Raw genomic sequence first — 9,500 nt, forward strand, 5'->3', positions numbered from 1 at the left:
CGATCTCTTCCTCCTCATCTTCATCGCCTAACAAAAATGCACCAAATAAATTTAAAAAACTCATAAATGACTTATTTGACGACTCACTTCCTTCCATCATTGCGTCCTGCGCGTACTTCTCGCAAATCGCAGCCATTAATTTGCTTTTCTCGCTTCTTCTGGGCATTATAAACTTTCTAAAGCTGTTTTAATAATTTTGATTTTGTCAAAAATAAATGTTAAAATATTGTACAATAGCACACGAAAAAGTATGGGATGCTCACAAGTTTCATTTTACAACTGTTCTAAAAAAATAGTACAAAAGAGCAAATATGACAAATAGCACGACTTGTGAACTCCCTAATAGTATTTTAATTAAAAGAAAAATTAAAAACGATTTTTAACTGATGGGAAATAAAATTATTTTAAGGAAATTTGTTAATTCTTTCTCAGTTATGTTACCTTTTTTGATTATAACCTCTTTTGATTATAAACTCACAATGACCTTTTACTTTAAAGAATATTTCATTTGTTATTTCAGAATAAAGATCAACCATTTTAATAAATTTTTTTCGTGAAAATTACTGAAATATATTAATATTTCTGATTGAAGAAATATAGTATTTTTGCATACTATATTTTTTTCCAACAGTATATAGTACGCCAACCGGAAAAATAGTACAATAGTACAATATATTATAGTACGGGTGGCTACCCCATCCATGGTTTTGAGTTTTGCATACCGAAGCATATTCCCCTACAGAAAAGTGAAGCATATCTCCATTAACCTCGAAAAAGACCCCAGATCATGACTATGAGTCAGTTTTGGAGCCATCAGTGAAGATTCGACAATGTGTGAGTCCGGTCTCAGCGGTGGAATCAAACCAGCATTCAGTCTCAGGGAACACTACATTATAGAATCTCTTAAACAAAGGTAATGGTGGCGTACTATCCTGTAGCATTGAAAAGACACAAGTGCTTTGTCATACCAGCATCCGGTTCTTTTTAGTCTGCAGGTGGCCTTTAAGGCTTCCCCACGTATGAAAACACTAAGTGACGGTAAGTGCAGCAGTGCGTCACCACTCAAAAAAATTAAAGTTAAATAAAGAGGCTTACAAGCAACCATTTTGGTTCTTTACATCGAGGCCAGATAAATCTTCGTGGACCCCCATTTACAACTCATGGACCCCCATATTTTTTTAACGTCACCGTGGACCCCCGTCGAGCCTTCCGTGGACCCCTGGGGGTCCACCTGGACCACTTTGGGAATCACTGGTATAGACAGTAACCAACCTTTTTGGGTTGTTGTTGTAGTTATATTCATTCCTGAGGAAGGCATGGGGTTGTGTGCTGCTATTTAATGGCCTGTGTGCTGCATTATTAATAGATAAATAAATTTAAGCATTTGACAAATCGTGATTTTATTAAAAGAAAATTAATAATGGTGTTGAAAAACCAAAAAACGCTCGTGCGAAAGCTCTATTTTTGTGTGTTGTTAAAATTTATACATGGAGTATTGATGGTAATACAAGCAATGTATTCTTTTGTGGATTTTATGTTACTTGACAACGTGCGAGCTGCCAGGTTCTGTTGTCAATATAATTAACACAAGCTTTTCCGCTAGGTTGCCTTTCAATAAATAGAATAAACAAATATTCGCAAATAAATTGGATTTATTTTATAACTGACAACTAACGTACGCTTTTTGTTCTTTTCTCCATTTTGATTTTGACTCTTTATTACCGCCAACAACTTTATGTGTATACATATTCACAAGCTGTCAAAATTTTGCGTAGACCCACGAGCTTGGTAAAAACTATGGCATTCGTATTCACAACGAGAAATCTCAAAATTTTTGTTTGGACTTTCCAAATTTTCTCTTTTTTTATCAGTTGGCAAACGCTCTCAGTGGCAGCGCTCCGAGCGTTGAGATAGTAATTTCATGTGAATTAGTAGAAAAGTTCCATGTTAAAAAAACTTTTTATTATGGCGAGAAAATTTTACATTTCTGCTGTGCCTATTTTTGACAGTTGCTCTGGTGCAAAAGAAGTTGAACAATTAAAACCAGAAATTATACAAAAAAGACTTGTCCTAACTGACTTTTATTCTTCAAGAACTAAAAGCCAAGCATTTATAAGACGCCTTAGTAATAAAAATGGAACAAAAAAAAACTTCAAACCCATCAGGCCGGGTGCCTCAACTAAGATTTGGTAACTATGACTAAACCATGTGTTGAAAGAAAGCTTATCTGTATTAGCAGAGCTTAATGGCATCCTTTTAAGAACCATACGTTAAGTTGAATGGAATTTGTAGAAATATGCTTCAAAAAAATATTTATTTGTATTTACCATACCCTTCAACTAAATTAACGATTTGGTACAACCTAGATGAATATGAGAAGCTTTAATATATTTAGTTAAAATTACCAACCCATGGTAATAATTCCCAATCTTTGGTCACAGTTCCCAAATATTGTCAAAATTCGGAAACTAAATATCTTTAGTTGTCGAAACTAATCCTTCTTGTCAGTGTACATTTATTTGTAATTTTTGATGGAATCGGCATCGGCCGATTCTTTGCCCATAAGCCGATTAATCGGCATCGGCATAGGTACCTGAAAAAAATTGGAATCGGTCGGACTCTACTTAAATCACCNTTATCAGTTGGCAAACGCTCTCAGTGGCAGCGCTCCGAGCGTTGAGATAGTAATTTCATGTGAATTAGTAGAAAAGTTCCATGTTAAAAAAACTTTTTATTATGGCGAGAAAATTTTACATTTCTGCTGTGCCTATTTTTGACAGTTGCTCTGGTGCAAAAGAAGTTGAACAATTAAAACCAGAAATTATACAAAAAAGACTTGTCCTAACTGACTTTTATTCTTCAAGAACTAAAAGCCAAGCATTTATAAGACGCCTTAGTAATAAAAATGGAACAAAAAAAAACTTCAAACCCATCAGGCCGGGTGCCTCAACTAAGATTTGGTAACTATGACTAAACCATGTGTTGAAAGAAAGCTTATCTGTATTAGCAGAGCTTAATGGCATCCTTTTAAGAACCATACGTTAAGTTGAATGGAATTTGTAGAAATATGCTTCAAAAAAATATTTATTTGTATTTACCATACCCTTCAACTAAATTAACGATTTGGTACAACCTAGATGAATATGAGAAGCTTTAATATATTTAGTTAAAATTACCAACCCATGGTAATAATTCCCAATCTTTGGTCACAGTTCCCAAATATTGTCAAAATTCGGAAACTAAATATCTTTAGTTGTCGAAACTAATCCTTCTTGTCAGTGTACATTTATTTGTAATTTTTAATGGAATCGGCATCGGCCGATTCTTTGCCCATAAGCCGATTAATCGGCATCGGCATAGGTACCTGAAAAAAATTGGAATCGGTCGGACTCTACTTAAATCACCGTTTTTCACCTTTCCTTTATTAGTTTTTTATTATAAACCATACATTTTCATAATTTAAAGCAATTAAAACACGTTTCCAATCGAAAAATGGAATACTAAGATAATTGACTAATCTCACATTTTCTTTTATCCTCCTATTCGGCTTCCTGCTTTTTAGCCACAAATGTCATCGCCGTCGGGAATGCGCAATCTTGTATTCTATCATTCTTGTATTCTATGATTCTTGTGTACTCCGCTCGCACCATTACGCACACACTTTCGACTATGATCTTGCGGAGACTCATTATACAGTTAGGACAAAAAATCAAAAACATACAGTTTCTTTTATAAATTTTCAAAAAGTCAATTTAAGTTATAAAGTCGACTATCAGAGGGGATTAATCGACTTTAAGAATCGAAAACTTGAAAGTCGATTCTGAAGTCAAGAATCGATTCTGCGTGCGCCTTTTCCATCCCTAATTCAATCACACTTTGTAAAATACANCACTTTACTGGTAGCTTGCTGACTTGCAACTCGTAACTAACTCAACTCCGCGGTGTCGTGGCTCTTATATACCTGCGCTCACACTTATGGCAACTCTAGAACGTTCTGAAGTTTATCGCTCATTCTCTTTCTCTCGCTGTTCGCAGTGTTCATCCAACTTGACGTTTCTCTTTGTGGAACATTCTACGTCATTCCTCGAACATTCTGCCTATTTCTCGTTGTTCGCTTTGTGTTGCCGCAGTATTCGCCACAATACAGTTAGGACAAAAAATCAAAAACATACAGTTTCTTTTATAAATTTTCAAAAAGTCAATTTAAGTTATAAAGTCGACTATCAGAGGGGATTAATCGACTTTAAGAATCGAAAACTTGAAAGTCGATTCTGAAGTCAAGAATCGATTCTGCGTGCGCCTTTTCCATCCCTAATTCAATCACACTTTGTAAAATACATTTTGGGCACATGTTAATTATGAATTCTTTTTCTATACATATTTTCATATGCAAACAAAAATAAAACACATCAGCTGATTTGACAAAATTTTGCTCACACTTTCTTGATTAAAGCAGCGGCGCTCAACAAATTTAACATACTTATCCAAACGACAACAACGCCAATACCAATTACAACATTATAGTTCCGAGTATTTCAAAAAATATNCATTTATGAATTCTTTTTCTCTACATATTTTCATATGCAAACAAAAATAAAACACATCAGCTGATTTGATAAAATTTTGCTCACACTTTCTTGATTAAAGCAGCGGCGCTCAACAAATTTAACTTACTTATCCAAACGACAACAACGCCAATACCAATTACAACATTATAGTTCCGAGAATTTCAAAAAATATTTCAACACCAAACTATTAAATCAACGATACAGGCATACAGCTGAGCAAATGCGAGGCAACGCAAAGCAGCAGTTTTGTTTTTACTGAGTCAATGTGTGTTTTGTTTTTTTTGCTGTTTTTGCTGTAACTGAGCCAAAGTGAGCCACAGTGATCTTGTTGTGAACCTGCTGAGCCAATTGGGCTGCTGAATGGGCTCCCCTGGATTAAAGTATCTAACAAAAAAAGATGATACTGTGAAGAAAGAGCGCATAATACATGTAAATGAGTTTTCTGTATTTATTTTCTCGTTACAGCAAGGGTATTCTATTCTCATTGTCTTAACTCCTGAGGAAACCGTAAATTAATATCAAATTACCTGCCGTAAATTCTTATGCTTTTATACAAATATGACGGTTGTTTACCAGTTTGTCCGCGAAAAGGATATGTAGTAATTTTTGAAGGAGGCGGCAACCCTTTCATTTGACATCTCATGTTTTTAATGCAACGAACGGTGCGGGTTCTATAATCTTTAGACAAGCGGTAACTCTGTTCGAAAAACAGAACCTTGTTGTACTATATTANTGCTGTTTTTGCTGTAACTGAGCCAAAGTGAGCCACAGTGATCTTGTTGTGAACCTGCTGAGCCAATTGAGCTGCTGAATGGGCTCCCCTGGATTAAAGTATCTAACAAAAAAAGATGATACTGTGAAGAAAGAGCGCATAATACATGTAAATGAGTTTTCTGTATTTATTTTCTCGTTACAGCAAGGGTATTCTATTCTCATTGTCTTAACTCCTGAGGAAACCGTAAATTAATATCAAATTACCTGCCGTAAATTCTTATGCTTTTATACAAATATGACGGTTGTTTACCAGTTTGTCCGCGAAAAGGATATGTAGTAATTTTTGAAGGTGGCGGCAACCCTTTCATTTGACATCTCATGTTTTTAATGCAACGAACGGTGCGGGTCCTATAATCTTTAGACAAGCGGTAACTCTGTTCGAAAAACAGAACCTTGTTGTACTATATTATAGAAAATCTCGTCCAAATCCGTTNGCTGTTTTTGCTGTAACTGAGCCAAAGTGAGCCACAGTGATCTTGTTGTGAACCTGCTGAGCCAATTGGGCTGCTGAATGGGCTCCCCTGGATTAAAGTATCTAACAAAAAAAGATGATACTGTGAAGAAAGAGCGCATAATACATGTAAATGAGTTTTCTGTATTTATTTTCTCGTTACAGCAAGGGTATTCTATTCTCATTGTCTTAACTCCTGAGGAAACCGTAAATTAATATCAAATTACCTGCCGTAAATTCTTATGCTTTTATACAAATATGACGGTTGTTTACCAGTTTGTCCGCGAAAAGGATATGTAGTAATTTTTGAAGGAGGCGGCAACCCTTTCATTTGACATCTCATGTTTTTAATGCAACGAACGGTGCGGGTTCTATAATCTTTAGACAAGCGGTAACTCTGTTCGAAAAACAGAACCTTGTTGTACTATATTATAGAAAATCTCGTCCAAATCCGTTCAGTAGTTTTCGAGATTAGCGTGTTCAAAGAATCTCGACCTTCCTTTATACTATGTTTAGAAGATAGTAATTTTTAAATAAAGTTTTTGTAACTACATGCGAAGGCCATGTCCTTTCATTTGATATCTCATTTTGTAATCCAACGAACGGTGAAAATATTTTAACTTTTTATTAGGTGGCAACCCTACTCAGAAAAATAATCCATTATTACACATCTAGAGGCCAAGTCTTTTCGTCTGACAGCGACGGTGCAGAACTGATGCCTACGCTTTTAGGATTATATATAGTCATTTTATTAACAGAAGGCAACCCTGTTCGAAAAAATAAAACATTAGTACATTTCTAGAGGCCAATCCCTTTCATTTGTAATCCAACGAACAGTGCTGATCTAATAGTTTTTTAGACAGGTGGCAACCCTATTGGGCGATCGATACAAAGTATATTACAGAAAACCTCGTCAAAATCCGTTGAGTAGTTTTCGAGATTAGCGCGCACTAAGAATTTCGACTTTTCTTTATATTATGTATATCGTCACTACACACGTATAAAGGCGCGATAGTGTTTTGACGGCGAAAAAAGGCGCGTAAAAAAATTTTGCGAGAAAAGATGCTTATGAAAAACTTCGGCGAAGTATGTTAAGAGTTTTTGACGCTAAAGTTTTTTATGCGTTTTTTTCGCCGTCAACTTTTGAGCTCGCGCCTTTATTCGTGTTTAGTGACGATAGATATACATAGATGTATGTATGTATGAATATATATGTACCCTGCAGAAAAAAATTACCAATTGATAGAAAATAATCCACTTGTAGTTAGCTTTTTTGCGGGATTTCTATAAAATATTTAACTTGTAGTTAGTTACAAAAAGCTAACTTAAAAATAGTTGACAAGTAATGCAGGAGTTAAGCTCGAGACTGTTTTCTTCAAACGCGTTTCTATTTAAATATCCTGCACTTCGCATCTCGTCCAAAAGTAGTTAGTTACATCAAATGCAGAGGTAAACCACCATTGACTACATCTAATGCGGAGGTAGACCACCCTTGACTATTTCGCGGCAATCACCATAGAAATATAGTTAGCTTTCGTCAAAGAAAATATTTTATCTGTATCTGTGACTTTTAGCTCCTTCCTAATCAACTTAAAGTTGTTATAGTGACACATTTCCTGCAGGGTATGTATGAATACGTATGTATGTACAGAGCCGTACACGCATTTAAATATGTACATACGTATGTATATGTATGTACTTTTGAATAAGTCTGCAAGTACATACATACATAGATATGTATTTGTTATGATTTTTTTATGGCTAACCGTTGATACTGCCGTACGCTCAATGTCTCTTTTATGTCGTGGCTTTGCTTTTTAACCGACTTCCAAAAAAGGAGGAGGTTATCAGTTCGTCGGAATCTTTTTTTTTTTTTTATGTATGTTACCGCATAACTTTGGACCACGTCAACCGATTTCGATAATTCGGTTTTTTTTTGCTAAAAATTACTTGTATTATTTGCGTTTCGCACTTTCGCCTTTATGTATGTATGTGCGTAGCTTTTACGCGCCACATTTAGTACAGGACAACTATTAAAAACAACTAAATCAACAGTAGCGATAATATATCCAACACTATTTTTGCCAGTTCATTTGTTTACGTTTTGGTAGCAAAAAGAGTCTGCCGTGAAGATGCGAACCTTCCGCCAGCAGTATATATGTATGTACATACATATGTACGTATGTATTTAAGTTAAGTAATAACATACATATGTACTTATGCATGTACATATGTACCAGGGTTGTTGCGAATATTCGCAACAACCCTGGTACATATGTACATGCATAAGTACATATGTATGTTATTACTTAACTTAAATACATACGTACATATGTATGTACATACATATGTACGTATGTATTTAAGTTAAGTAATAACATACATATGTACTTATGCATGTACATATGTACCAGGGTTGTTGCGAATATTCGCAACAACCCTGGTACATATGTACATGCATAAGTACATATGTATGTTATTACTTAACTTAAATACATACGTACATATGTATGTACATACATATGTACGTATGTATTTAAGTTAAGTAATAACATACATATGTACTTATGCATGTACATATGTACCAGGGTTGTTGCGAATATTCGCAATCGCATTCGCAACTGCGGAGCTTTCGCATTAATTTTTACATTCGCATTCGCAATCAGTGCGTAGCTTTTGCGAATGCAAATATTGTGCAAGTGCACTGATAAAACGTATATCTGGCTAACAAAATGACAAATTGTAGCCTGTTGAGATGCTACTTTAAAAATGTCGCCCTACGTCCCCCATTCTTTTAAAATTTAAAGTCAAAGAGTAAGATCCTTCAAAAGGTATTTCCAGCGGAAATGTTCAACGTCTAGCTATAAAGAGAATCGACTATTTGCGCGTTAAAAGATAACCTTTAATTAGGTAAGAATTATGTAACTATCGAATATTATTTGTCAAAGGTCTGTTGAAAAAACTGGATATATGGCTAGCTTTTTTTCTACTTTTTCTTTGATAAGTGCAATTTTTTTTTCTCATAAAACATATTATGATTAAGTTTCGTGTTCCTTTTATTAGCTTTTCAGCTCGAAAACAATAACATTTAGTTTAATTTTGTACTAATTGTCAAAATTAGCACGCATCGAAATAAAGATAAAATGATATGTGAATAAGTTGACAGCCAAGTTCACAAATCAAATAAAAATTAATTCAAGGCGAATTTAATATCTATTGAGGAGTGGGACTTGGCATGCAATATATGGTTAGTTTAGTATGAAAAGGGCGTTACTCACATCGTCACTGAAATACAAAAAGCCGTAACTAACTAAAAATCCGAAATTCATATTTTGATTGACGTATTGTGTATGCCATTGAATCATAAGTCCTATATGTTGAAAAATCGAAGTTCAAAGTCAGAAGCGTTAACCACTGAGCTACATATGTACATCCCGTAAACTCTTGTTGCTAATTGATTTTCCTTATTCAACCAACTACTATCAAGTGCAGTTGATTTGCCGCAATTTAAACTCGACAGTGCGTGGTTGTTGTTGTCAATTCTATACATACATTTGCTTATTTATTTTTTTGTATAGTTTCAGGCACGCTCTTCCTAAACTATGTATTTATAAATGTTATTGTGGCTTATTAACATTTTTTTATTTTTAATATTTTTATTGAGCATTGTACCACGATTTGTACAATTTTAATTTTTCCTAATAAAC

General features: G+C 34.6%; 1 protein-coding gene across 1 annotated transcript in view; it reads left to right on the plus strand.

Moving 5' to 3' along the window:
* The window catches only part of LOC108376804 (uncharacterized), a gene marked incomplete at its 3' end in the record, with an annotated part of 101,865 nt that overhangs the window by 91,300 nt on the left and 1,065 nt on the right, over positions 1-9,500 (plus strand). The gene's annotated exons all lie outside the window — the stretch shown is intronic.

This window comes from Rhagoletis zephyria, unplaced genomic scaffold (genome assembly GCF_001687245.7).
Source record: "Rhagoletis zephyria isolate East Lansing unplaced genomic scaffold, Rhagoletis_zephyria_1.1 Rzeph_scaffold_00102, whole genome shotgun sequence".
Classification (NCBI taxonomy): domain Eukaryota; kingdom Metazoa; phylum Arthropoda; class Insecta; order Diptera; family Tephritidae; genus Rhagoletis; species Rhagoletis zephyria.